Source organism: Manis pentadactyla, chromosome 9, assembly GCF_030020395.1.
Source record: "Manis pentadactyla isolate mManPen7 chromosome 9, mManPen7.hap1, whole genome shotgun sequence".
Lineage (NCBI taxonomy): Eukaryota > Metazoa > Chordata > Mammalia > Pholidota > Manidae > Manis > Manis pentadactyla.
The window spans coordinates 71107818-71121153 of record NC_080027.1 but is presented as its reverse complement, the minus strand read 5'-3'; the positions used below and the strand labels follow the sequence as shown (position 1 = coordinate 71121153).

Here is a 13336-nt window from a genome sequence, read left to right as displayed (position 1 = left end):
GTAAATATATTTTCTTTGGGCCTAGAGCATCCTTGGGCGGCACCTTCTTCTATGTTACATTGTAATCAGGGAACAGACCAAAGGCTGTGCATCGGTTCAGTGCAATTCATCTTACTCAAATGGGCAGAAGAGAACTGTGCCAAGGATGCTGCCAACTTCTTAGTCTTATACGTGAAGGGACATTTTCTTAAGAAGGGACATTTTTTTATGTTGATACTCATTTTTGGAAGCCAGCAGAGTATACAGAGTCATAACTGAACAGCTTGCTGTAGTAGGCTACTTAACAGTGTTTCAAGGAACCTGTCTTCCTGTCCTGTCTTTATCAGGATCAAGGTCTGTGACTGTTAGCAAGTTGGGCCTTTCTGAATTTTAGGGTCCTCACCAGCTTGTGAACTTGACACCCGGTAGCACCATTCCCTCCCTCTCCAGCTGTCTATGATTTCTCCTATTTCTTACCTCTTCTTAGGTCTATTTGAAATTAAGAATGCAAACCCCTCATCATTAGTGATATTCTGTAGGGAGCAGTTATAATAGTGGGGCATCATGGGACCATGATGGGGAGAGAAGAGAAAATGACTCCTCTAACTATTGACACGGGAAGGAGTACTGTGAATGAATGAATGAGTGAATATCTGTGGCACTGCAACACTGCACTTCACTAACAAGATGGAAGTTCATCCTTTCGCTGCAGGACTGGGCTGCATTAGCTGTTTGAAAAAAATTCTAAACATTTTCCTCTTGGTAAGCCACTTTCTCATTCTCATTACAAATTTATCACTGGCCTGCGCATTAGCATGGCCATAATTTTTGTTAATGTTTCCAATCTGAAATTCGTCGTGGAGATGCTGAATGGCCCTTTCAGTTTGCGCTCATATAAAAACACAGGGTATTTTTCTTTTCCTCTCTCATTTCTTTCTTAAAGTAAGTTCTTTTTCCTATACTCTCCCTGAGGGTATTGGTCTTGTGGTCCATGACAGTTTGACTTTGTCTTACAGCTGACTTTTTAATCCTATTCTATAGATTTCTTTGTTTGCATTTGAGCATTTAAAATGCAACCTAAAATAAAGTTTTTTTTTTTATTCAGATGGATTTGTTCTTAGAACCCTTGATGTATGTTGCATAAGTGTGGAATATTTCTTGTGTTTTGATTACTTGATTCTGTTGGAGGGTGAAGAATTCTGACAAATAAAGCAGATCCTATCCACTGTGGTACACTTGAATTTCAAATTCTGAAATACTTACCTGCATATACAGAGGTAAAGAAAGATACATAGGGCAAGTGTAGCCACAGTCAATCGATAGAGATATACTAAAGCTGGGAAACTGTCAGATGACCTCTCCTTTTGGACTGACTTAAATATACTTGAGTTAATTAGATGTTTCAGTAGCTGTCCAGGCACGATCAGGCTATTATTTCAATATCAGTATGGACAAAACTACCATACTTGTGCAGACCACCATTTTAGTCTGCTTTTTTTTTTTAAATTTAAAATTACACTTGGAGGCTTTGTCTATGTAAAAACACTAACTCTGCAAAGAGGAAACTGTTGGATTTATTGGCCCTTTCAGTATTTGGGTTTGCATATTTTTGTTCTGTTTTGCTTTGAAGATTTTTTTTCCTTCAGTTTCTCTCCCTGTAGGAGGATAAAATGTATGCAAGTATGAAAATGCATTTTTGTAGTCTTCTCACTGTTTTTTTTTACCAAAAACCCAGAATATAAATCCTTCTAGTTGGTTCAAATTTTGTGTAGTTTTTAATATTAAGTAGAATAGCTCTTGACACTAGTTGAAAAGTCAGAAATCAAAAAACGAGTATCATTTAATAAAGAACACAGGTGAATTTTCAGTAGTTGATACTGTGGAGCTTTAAAATTCTAAGTGAGAATTAAACCATTTTTGAAGTTCCTCTGTTGTTAGTAACTTCCTTAAAAGATTTCAGGGCCCTACACCCTAACATAAGACTCTCCTTAAACCCATTTATTTATTTGTGTAGACAGTCTCTGAAACCTTTCAGCTCAAAGATTTGATAATTCTTAGATTGGAAAAATGCTTTCTCCCATCTTGCAGTGGGCTATTTTGGCATTTATACTGATTGGCTAAGAAAATAGGCTTACTTGTGGTGTTCAGTTTTAGGTATTTGGGCCACAGACCAAGTTTCAATCCATTTACATATCATACACTTAGTTTAAATGTGTTTTGCACAAAGCCTTAAAACTGAATTCAGGAAAAAAATTAAGTTCCCCTTAAGTCACCCACCAGCTAAGCAACCTCATCAGGTTTCCCTAATTTCCTGATTTAGCCTTTTGCTTTGACATAGATGTTTTACCAGCTCTGTTTTAGTCTGGAGCTTTGGAAAAAATTTTCTTCCTTTTGTTTCATTTTGCTTTGCCCGAAGACTTCAAAGATAACCACAGAAGACTATAAGACTGTATTACACACTTAAAAAAAATCACAAATATAATACCCATTGCTCTTGGCTCCACTGTATATTTAATATATTCCTTTTTTTTTAAGTTACTGACTTTTGCATACTGGTCCTGCTTGGGTAGGCAAGGAATATAAGGAGATACGTGTTTTATGGAGAAGAGAAAAAATGGGGTATGTGTGAAAGGGGGAGAGAGAGAGCAAAAAGCAAGTGAGAGAGAGAGAGAGACAGAGACAAACAGATATATTCATTAGGTCACTCTTTCTTATAATTAAGATGTTCCTGTCTTGGGCTTGACTTTAATACAAGAACATCAACATCCATAAACATCCGTCAACAGGGAGATAAGATAAATTGCATGTTAACTTTTTGTAGTTATGCATGCCAGCCCTACATAGCAGTGAATCCAGTACTTGAAAATATCAGAATAGCAAATTTTGATTGATTGGCCTCTTTTGATCTCTAAGAAGGAACAATTTGTTAGGCCTTTTTAGGTAATTCAAAACTTTAGGTTTGTGTTTCAATACTAAAAAAAAAAAATCCATATGACACCTAGTGAACTATGAACTGGCTTTTGAGAAATGTAAGAGTATCTGAAATTGCGATTTCCCAAGGTTCGCCATCTGTTAGTAGCTAGGAAACTTGCCATATGTTGTGCTCAAGTTCTGGCTTTTACCCGGTTAACTTGTTTTCATTTTGTTCTTAACCCTCACATTTTGGACACAGCTGGTAACACTGAAACCTATTTTGACTCAACCAACTTAGAGAAGAGAAGGTGGGGCAGGATGGGTCTTCAGGAAGAAAAAACAGACCAGGAAGGAGGTGTTAACTCCTGAAGGATATTAATTCCTAATTTTCCATAATGCAGTTCAAAGAAGAATCTAATGTTTTCCCCAGTGTGGAAATATAAAGGCTTGGGTATCCTCTTCAGTACAGTGAAGTGAACCCCCTACCTACCCCCTTGTCCACTGACACTCCAGAGAATTCAGAAGGGAAATAATGACCCCGTGGGAGGTTGTTTGCTACACTTTGTGCCCCTTGGTGGCGATTGCTTGTCTGTTTTGCATCTCCCCATCTCGACCCCTCCACAATGTTAATGGCAGCCGGCACGCTCCACTGTTTATCTTGGAATTTGATACCATCATCTTGGCAACCAAACTGGGACCTTTACTGCTCAGATTGTTTGTCATTTGTTGTTAATTATCTGTTACCATAAATTCTGCACTTAGAGAAAAAAGGGAAGGTTTTGAAGTATTTTTCTCTAACATGTAAGTGGAGCTTCATTTTCTGTGGATAAAAGAAGGAAAAAAATCAGCCCTTTTGAGAATTGGTTTCAGGGAAAGCAAATACCCCATTTTTCAGACAGGCTAGGTTAGATCCAACTAATGCATCCAGAATTTGCAGCAAAAAAAACCGTTGCAATTTAGCAGTGGTCTGTATTTGTGAGAGCTACCCCTTTTCAAGGAAAAAAATTAACTTTACATAAGGGGTTCTGCTTTTATGGCAATCTCTTTGTGCCATAATTGGGTTTTGCGTGTGCACGAGTCTGTTCCTTGCAGTTGGTTCCTCCCTTTCAAAGGTTATTAAGACAAAGCAGTCCAAAGTGAAAAGTACCTTTTGCTTACCTGCCTTTATGAGGTGTTTATTTTGTTAAGTGTGGAATTAAAATGAGCGCTCTGGCTATTAGTGGATTTTCGTCATGCCCCCACACTCTGCAGGGAAGGTTGTGTCACCTTATAAACAAACAGTGCTGTTCTGTGAGGTGCGGTACCACGGGCTGCAGGAGCCACTGCTGTACTTAATATCTTAATAAAGCTGTAAACAGAAGAACATGAGAAAGGAAGAATGAATGCCTGTATTTTGGAGGGGAGTATAGTGGCTGTTGGTAAGCAGAAATCTAGGCACACTTAAAAAGACAAAAAATGAAATAACTTGAAAAATTAAAAAAAAATATATATCCAGAATATTATGTGTCTCTCCACCCTGGTGTCCCTTTGCATGTGTTCACTTATATCATCCACTACTAGGGTCTCATCTTTACTATGGGAATAGTAGTAATCCATATGCTTCAGTAGATCTTGGTGAGGGTTGTACTGGATGATGCTTAGTGCTTAGGAAAGCACTTAGCACTGTATCTCAGTGCTAAGTGCATGGAAGGTATTATTATTAATAATGCTGTTTATCATGACTTGACTGTAAGACATTAACACTTGAGCTTCCACAGAGTTTTTTTTTTTTTTTTTTTTTGTAGATAATTATTTTTTTATTGAAGGGTAGTTGACACACAGTATTACATTACATTAGTTTCAGGTGTACAACATAGTGATTCAACATTTATATACATGACAATTCTAGGTACCAGCTATCACCATACCAAGCTGTTACAATATCTTGACTATATTCATTACATCCCGGTTACTTATTATTTTACCATTGGAAGTGTATACTTTTTTTTTTTTTTTTTTGTGAGGGCATCTCTCATATTTATTGATCAAATGGTTGTTAACAACAATAAAATTTTGTATAGGGGAGTCAATGCTCAATGCACAATCATTAATCCACCCCAAGCCTAATTTTCGTCAGTCTCCAATCTTCTGAGGCATAACGAACAAGTTCTTACATGGTGAACAAATTGTTACATAGTGAATAAGTTCTTACATGGTGAACAGTACAAGGGCAGCCATCACAGAAACCTTCAGTTTTCCTCATGCATTATGAACTATAAACAGTCGGTTCAAATATGAATACTCATTTGATTTTTATACTTGATTTATATGTGGATACCACATTTCTCTCTTTATTATTATTATTTTTAATAAAATGCTGAAGTGGTAGGTAGATACAAGATAAAGGTGGAAAACATAGTTTAGTGTTGTAAGAGAGCAAATGTAGATGATCAGGTGTGTGCCTGTAGACTATGTGTTAATCCAAGCTAGACAAGGGCAATAAAACATCCATGGATGCAGAAGATTTCTCTCAGAACAGGGGGGGTGAGGTTCTAAGCCTCACCTCTGTTGATCCCCAATTTCTCACCTGATGGCCCCCCTGCGACTGTGCCTGTCTTAGGTTGTTCGCATCTACAGCTGTAGCAGTGCGTGGATCTTTGTTGGGGTTTTTTGATGATCATCTTCTGGCATGAGTCTTCCAGAGAGTGCTGATGTTGGAAGTTCTTTTTCATATCGTATCTTAGTTCATTTTCGGGGTAGCCCAATTAGGCTTTGATCCTCTGTATAAACACAAACAGACCCTTTGCCTACACTTTTATATGCCCTTTATACTCTTGTGCAGAACTCATTGGAGGTTACCACACAGGAACTGCCCTTTTTGTTTTTTTGGTATCACTAATCTACACTTAACATGACGAATATTATGTTTACTAGGCTCTCCCCTATACCAGGTCCCCCCTATAAACCCCTTTGCAGTCACTGTCCATCAGCATAGCAAAATGTTGTAGAATCACTACTTGCCTTCTCTGTGTTGTACAGCCCTCCCTTTTCTCCTACCCCCCCATGCATGTTAATCTTAATACACCCCTACTTCTCCCCCCCGTTATCCCTCCCTAGCCACCCATCCTCCCCAGTCCCTTTCCCTTTGGTACCTGTTAGTCCATTCTTGAGTTCTGTGATTCTGCTGCTGTTTTGTTCCTTCAGTTTTTCCTTTGTTCTTATATTCCACAGATGAGTGAAATCATTTGGTATTTCTCTTTCTCCGCTTGGCTTGTTTCACTGAGCATAATACCCTCCAGCTCCATCCATGTTGCTGCAAATGGTTGGATTTGCCCTTTTCTTATGGCTGAGTAGTATTCCATTGTGTATATGTACCACATCGTCTTTATCCATTCATCTATCGATGTACATTTAGGTTGCTTCCAATTCTTGGCTATTGTAAATAGTGCTGCGATAAACATAGGGGTACATTGGTCTTTCTCATACTTGATTGCTGCATTCTTAGGGTAAATTCCTAGGAGTGCAATTCCTGGGTCAAATGGTATGTCTGTTTTGAGCATTTTGATGTACCTCCATACTGCTTTCCACAATGGTTGAACAAGTTTACATTCCCACCAGCAGTGTAGGAGGGTTCCCCTTTCTCCACAGCCTAGCCAACATTTGTTGTTGTTTGTCTTTTGGATGGCAGCCATCCTTACTGGTGTGAGGTGATACCTCATTGTAGTTTTAATTTGCATTTCTCTGATAATTAGCGATGTGGAGCATCTTTTCATGTGTCTGTTGGCCATCTGTATTTCTTTTTTGGAGAACTGTCTGTTCAGTTCCTCTGCTCATTTTTTAATTGGGTTATTTGTTTTTTGTTTGTTGAGGCGTGTGAGTTCTTTATATATTCTGGACGTCAAGCCTTTATCGGATGTGTCATTTTGAAAGATATTCTCCCATACTGTAGGGTTCCTTTTTGTTCTATTGATGGTGTCTTTTGCTGTACAGAAGCTTTTCAGCTTAATATAGTCCCACTTGTTCATTTTTGCTGTTGTTTTCCTTGCCCGGGGAGATATGTTCAAGAAGAGGTCACTCATGTTTATGTCTAAGAGGTTTGTGCCTATGTTTTCTTCCAAGAGTTTAATGGTTTCGTGACTTACATTCAGGTCTTTGATCCATTTTGAGTTTACTTTTGTATATGGGGTTAGACAATGGTCCAGTTTCATTGTCCTACATGGAGCTGTCCAGTTTTGCCAGCACCATCCGTTGAAGAGACTGTCATTTTGCCATTGTATGTCCATGGCTCCTTTATCAAATATTAATTGACCATATATGTCTGGGTTAATGTCTGGATTCTGTAGTCTGTTCCATTGGTCTGTGGCTCTGCTCTTGTGCCAGTACCAAATTGTCTTGATTACTATGGCTTTATAGTAGAGCTTGAAGTTGGGGAGTGAGATCCCCCCTACTTTATTCTTCTTTCTCAGGATTGCTTTGGCTATTCGGGGTCTTTGGTGGTTCCATATGAATTTTTGAATTATTTGTTCCAGTTCATTGAAGAATGTTGCTGGTAGTTTCATAGGGATTGCATCAAATCTGTATATTGCTTTGGGCAGGATGGCCATTTTGACAATATTAATTCTTCCTAGCCACGAGCATGGGATGAGTTTCCATCTGTTAGTGTCCCCTTTAATTTCTCTTAAGAGTGACTTGTAGTTTTCAGAGTATAAGTCTTTCACTTCCTTGGTTAGGTTTATTCCTAGGTATTTTATTTTTTTTGATGCAGTTGTGAATGGAGTTGCTTTCCTGATTTCTCTTTCTGTTGGTTCATTGTTAGTGTATAGGAAAGCCACAGATTTCTGTGTGTTGATTTTGTATCCTGCAACTTTGCTGTATTCTGATATCAGTTCTAGTAGTTTTGGGGTGGAGTCTTTAGGGTTTTTTATGTACAGTATCATGTCATCTGCAAATAGTGACAGTTTAACTTCTTCTTTACCAATGCAGATTCCTTGTATTTCTTTGTTTTGTCTGATTGCCATGGTTAGGACCTCCAGTAGTATGTTAAATAACAGTGGAGAGAGTGGGCATCCCTGTCTAGTTCCCGATCTCAGAGGAAATGCTTTCAGCTTCTCGCTGTTCAATATAATGTTGGCTGTGGGTTTATCATAGATGGCCTTTATTATGTTGAGGTACTTGCCCTCTATTCCCATTTTGCTGAGAGTTTTTATCATGAATCGATGTTGAACTTTGTCAAATGCTTTTTCAGCATCTCTGGGGATGATCATGTGGTTTATGTCTTTCTTTTTGTTGATGTGGTGGATGATGTTGATGGACTTTCGAATGTTGTACCATCCTTGCATCCCTGGGATGAATCCCACTTGGTCATGGTGTATGATCCTTTTGATGTATTTTTGAATTCGGTTTGCTAAAATTTTGTTGAGTATTTTTGCATCTACGTTCATCAGAGATATTGGTCTGTAGTTTTCTTTTTTGGTGGGGTCTTTGCCTGGTTTTGGTATTAGGGTGATGCTAGCTTCATAGAATGAGTTTGGGAGTATCTCCTCCTCCTCTATTTTTTGGAAAACTCTAAGGAGAATGGGTATTATGTCTTCCCTGTATGTCTGATAAAATTCCGAGGTAAATCCATCTGGCCCGGGGGTTTTGTTCTTTGGTAGTTTTTTGATTATCGCTTCAATTTCGTTGCTGGTAATTGGTCTGTTTAGATTTTCTGTTTCTTTTTGGGTCAGTCTTGGATGGTTGTATTTTTCTAGGAAGTTGTCCATTTCTCCTAGGTTTCCCAGCTTGTTAGCATATAGGTTTTCATAGTATTCTCTAATAATTCTTTGTATTTCTGTGGGGTCTGTCGTGATTTTTCCTTTCTCGTTTCTGATACTGTTGATTTGTGTTGACTCTCTTTTCTTCTTAATAAGTCTGGCTAGATGCTTATCTATTTTGTTTCCACAGAGTTTTAATGGCCACACATGACCCATCATCACCATAACTTTTTTGTTGCCCTTAAGTTTGGTATGTCTGTTTTATTGTTGAGAAGTTTTTGTGGGTTTTTTGTTTTTTCCCTCATTTTCAACTTTTTAGGGTTGTGCTATCTCCCAGGGGATTCCCACACTGGAAGAGAAAGATCGAGTCTCTGTTAACCTGATAGCCAGGGGCACAGACTTAATAAACACTTAGCTCAGCTCCCTGCATACTGCCTGGGACAGTGTAACTCTCAGAGATGTGCCTTTTATCCAGAGTTTTGGAATTTGCTTGGCTCTCCTGCCTTGGGTTTCTACAGAACCAGGAAATGTTCTTCCCAGGCTTATCAAGAGCTATGATAATAGTCTTGTTCCTGAAATAAAGCTCTACTTCTCCATATTCTACTTCCATTACCCTTTTAATCCCTCTCAGTGTGTTTTAAAGGGAGTACAGTAGGTGTGTGTATACTAGTTTAGAACACAGATTACAATCAGATTTAGAAATAAGAAATGAGTATTAAAATTAGTGTTTTCTGACTCAGTTATAGTTTGAGGATGAGAATAAGTGGCCGTGGGGGAGGAGAATAGAGGCAGGAAAGAAGTACCCTCAGACTTTTCTGGGGGAGGCTGGGAAAAGGATTTAACATATTGGATTTTTTAGAAGCCATCAAAACTCAGATGGGATCAGATTACCTGACAGCACATCTGAAACATGAAACTCTCGCCCTAAACCACGCGATCAAGTTAAACTCAAAATTCAAGGCCTCTCCCTAAGACTGGCCTCTGGGTGAGCCTCAGTATGGATCGCACAATGATTTCCTTTGAGCAGAGCAACGATTACAGTAAGGTTTTTATGGCCAATTTAGCCTGTACATTGGTGCTAGCCAGACATTTGGCAGCAGTTAGTGCCAACTTTGGTGATATGTCCACCGATTTTTCCCCAGGTCCTCAGTCCATCTGGATTTGGTGCTGACATTGAAGAGAAGATACATTGTAAATCCAACTTTCTAGGCACATTTCCTGAATTTTTTTGTTTAATTTTTCCAAATGGAGAGGTATTGAGAGGTGCGGGAGAGCAGTAGGCTGGTACACTACCCTAAGCCTTGAGGCTCGGAATAATGTTGAGAGCCCCCCTCCCTAATGCTGTGTCCTCCCTCCGCCTTTGTCTCTTCCTTAGGGGAGCACCTACCCTCTGTCTGGATTAGGGGAACCCTTTATGAGTACAGATGGTCGCTGACTTACAATGACCCTGCTTACGATTTTTTGACTTCACGGTGGTGCGGAATCTATACGCCTTCAGAAGGAACCCTACTTCAACTTTTGAACGTCGATCTTTTCCCAGGCTAGGGATGTGCTCTACGATCTTGTGTAGGATCCTGTCTCATGGTGCTGGCCAGCGGCCACCGCAGTGAGCTCCCTGTCAGCCACGCGATCAACAACCAAAATGCTGACAACCATTCTGTATCCATACAACCATTCTGCTTTTCACTTTATTATAAAATAGGCTTTGTGTTAGATAATCTTGGCCCACTGTAGAGTAACGGAAGTATTCCAAGCACATTTAAGGCAGGCTAGGCTAAGCTATGGTGTTTGGTAGGTTAAGTGTGTTAAATGCATTTTCGACTTAAGATATTCCAGCTTTTGGTGGGTGTATGAGGACGTAACCCTAGTTTATGTCAAGGAAGATCTCTGCTCAGAGTACTTAAAAGCAATGCTTTTTCCCTTGTTTGCACTCATCATAAATGTATTTTGTGGTTGCTTGTGGAAAGACTCTTTGACACTAGGCTAGGTTGTAAGCTCTATGAAGACAGCAACTATTTATTTTTTGCCTGCCTCTGTCTACAGCACTATCACAAGCACATTCTACACGACACTGTACAAATACTTGAATGAATGAATAAAAGTTGAGTTTGCAAGGATTCACTGTTCTCTTACTGTGTGCTTTCTCAAGAAGTTCATGCTCCTGTAATCATCCATTCATTTTGACCGCATGTATTTAGACTTGATGGTATACTTGGGTTTAAAAAGGGTAACTTATGTAAGTCTCCCGTGTTTTTTTCAGGGTGGAGCTGGATGAAGCTCAGAGTGAGTATTTCTGATACTCCTACACTAATGCTATTATCTATCCTGTTTTCAGTTGACATTTACATTGACAGTAGTAAACTCTCATTTCTAACATAGGAAAAACATCAGTTTCACTTCCAACTTGACCCTAAAGATTTGGGTTTCTGTATTGCTCTCTAACTTAAAAACTGAGGCATTTTAGAAATTCTGTTGTTTTAACTTCTTACAAAATGCTCGTTTGTTGATCCTGTTGATTCACCAATTGGTTGGAAGCATGAAATTAGTTAGGATATATTTCAGCCTGGTTAGCAGGAGTCTGACTGACAACTTCCCCTAATATGTGGAGTTTGCCTGAAGTGAAGACCATGAAAATGGGTCATCTGTTGTGGGACTCATGCATCTTTCATAAGGTGAACCGCTTTCATTCTGTACTCTTATGTTCTTTTTTTTTTTTTTAGCAATTTGACATTTTGAAATAGTAAACTCTCCAAGCTCTTAGAGAATAACTATTTTGACAGAAATCTGTGATTTAGGCTAAGTACAGGGAGCACCATCATAAAAACATTGTTTTATAGCGATTGAAAACGTTTTTTAAAATTTGACTTAAAGGGAAAGACCAATGAAATTCAAAGTACATATGTAATGCAGTTCTAATTATGGGTGACTAAACCATAAACCTCTTGAAAATCAAATAACTAAAAAAAAAAGCCTGTATAAAGAACCAAGCTGAAGAAAGAATTTTACACAGAGCAGAACTTAAAGAAGGGGAGATAACAAGGAAGAGAGGCTTGCACTGCAAGCACTTTGGGGCAGGAAGTTTTTTATTTAGGTGACTGACTACATTTTGTCCCTAACTGTCCCCATGACAGTGTCTACTGGGGAACGTGTTGTTGCGTAATTACACTTTCTGGAAATGCCCTTTGGCTGAGGACCTAATTGAGTTTCTGAACTTGAGTGCTGGACCCTGCAGGTAGAAGCCCATTAATAGGGCTGCCTTTCTGATAAGGTGCTGTAGTGCCTGGTGGTGACATTGTTTAGGTAAAGTATGGTTTTGGAATTGGAGTCAGTGCTCCTGAGTAGATGAAAATCTGTCTTTAAAATAGGGAAGACACCAAAATCCACACGTGCAATTTAAATGAGCTTGTATTCTGCATTATAAATATGCACCGGATGCCAAGTAGAAAACCGGAACACTCTCTCAGGATGCTGTTAGGGCCAGCGGAATCTCATTAGGGACAGCTTCAAAGATCAGTTCCTCATGTCCATAAAAACAAGTGTAAATTATCTGGTGCGCGCCTGCTGTGAGCAGTTGCGGTGTTGCATTATGCATGATTCCAGGCTGCACAGAAGAGACACGAGCTGCATGGAGTTCTGCAATATATGTGGGGATTTCTCCACTCATATATATATATTTTGGTGCTGAGCCCTACATTTTGGAAATTTATTGGTGTGTTTCAGTTAATGGAGGGTGCCATATATAACCTGCTCCCACATTTTTGATAAATGGAAGTCAGTTCAGAGAGGCATGATAAGGCCCTGAATTGTTTATATGAACAACCAGTCTACTCAGATTTATGTATCTCGTTTGCTCACATAGAGTCAGATTAGGAGGTCACAAATGTGTTCAATTGGAGGTGTTTGTTTCCACTGTTCTCGTCCTCCTTTTGGTTAGATTTTAAAAATAAGTATGATTGCTCAGTAAATTACAAAAAATGTAGTTATGTTTAACATACAATACTTTAATAAATAGTTTTGTTATAAATGACTGAAGGTCTGGAATATATTCCTGAGCTTCCCTGTGTGAGGAGATAGAGAAGCAAGTGTTCAGTGTTGAAGAACAGGGACTCTAGAATCAGATTGCCCAGGTTTAAGTCTTGGTTGGCTTCTTATTAGCTGTGTGACTTTGGGCAAGTTACTTGGCCTATCTGTGTTTTCATCTGTAAATGAGAGGACAAATTAATACATATCTCATAGAGCTGTTGTGGGTGTTAAATCAATTGATTTGCATCTAGAACTTTTCCTGGACACAGTAAGTCCTATCTAAGTGTTTGCTCATGTTGGTGTTATCATCATTAGAGCAGAATGCCTCCCTGTGCAACTAGGGTCAATGACGTTGACACTGAGTTCATGAGCTTATGTGCACTTGAGTAGACATACACACTTGATGCTGAGGGCAGGCAAAGTCAGGGAAGGACTACTCGGGGTGAATTGGCTGAAGCCATTAAAAATGTAAAATATTTAGTTGATGGGTATCTTTCTGGTCCACCCAGGGAAATAACCATGAGGTCGGGGGGAAAGAGTAAGAAATAGCAAGAAGGAAGCAGTTTCCCTGTCATTGTGTAAAAGAGACATTAACATCTTCTTTTCCCAGTTACCTCTCAGAGCCTAATCCCGGAACAAGGAGCATATGGGAGAAAGATTAAAAGAGCAGTCTTACACAGCATCACATG

General features: G+C 39.1%; 1 protein-coding gene across 3 annotated transcripts in view; it reads left to right on the top strand.

Moving 5' to 3' along the window:
- Positions 1-13336, top strand: part of MPPED2 (metallophosphoesterase domain containing 2) — a 193626-nt gene that overhangs the window by 11304 nt on the left and 168986 nt on the right. Inside the window, exon 2 of one of the 3 annotated variants that reach the window (XM_036891870.2) lies at positions 10885-10907. The exons of the other annotated variants lie outside the window; for them this stretch is intronic. The gene's annotated coding sequence lies outside the window, so the exon portion shown is untranslated. The remainder of the gene's footprint in view (positions 1-10884; positions 10908-13336) is intronic. 3 annotated transcript variants of the gene reach the window in all.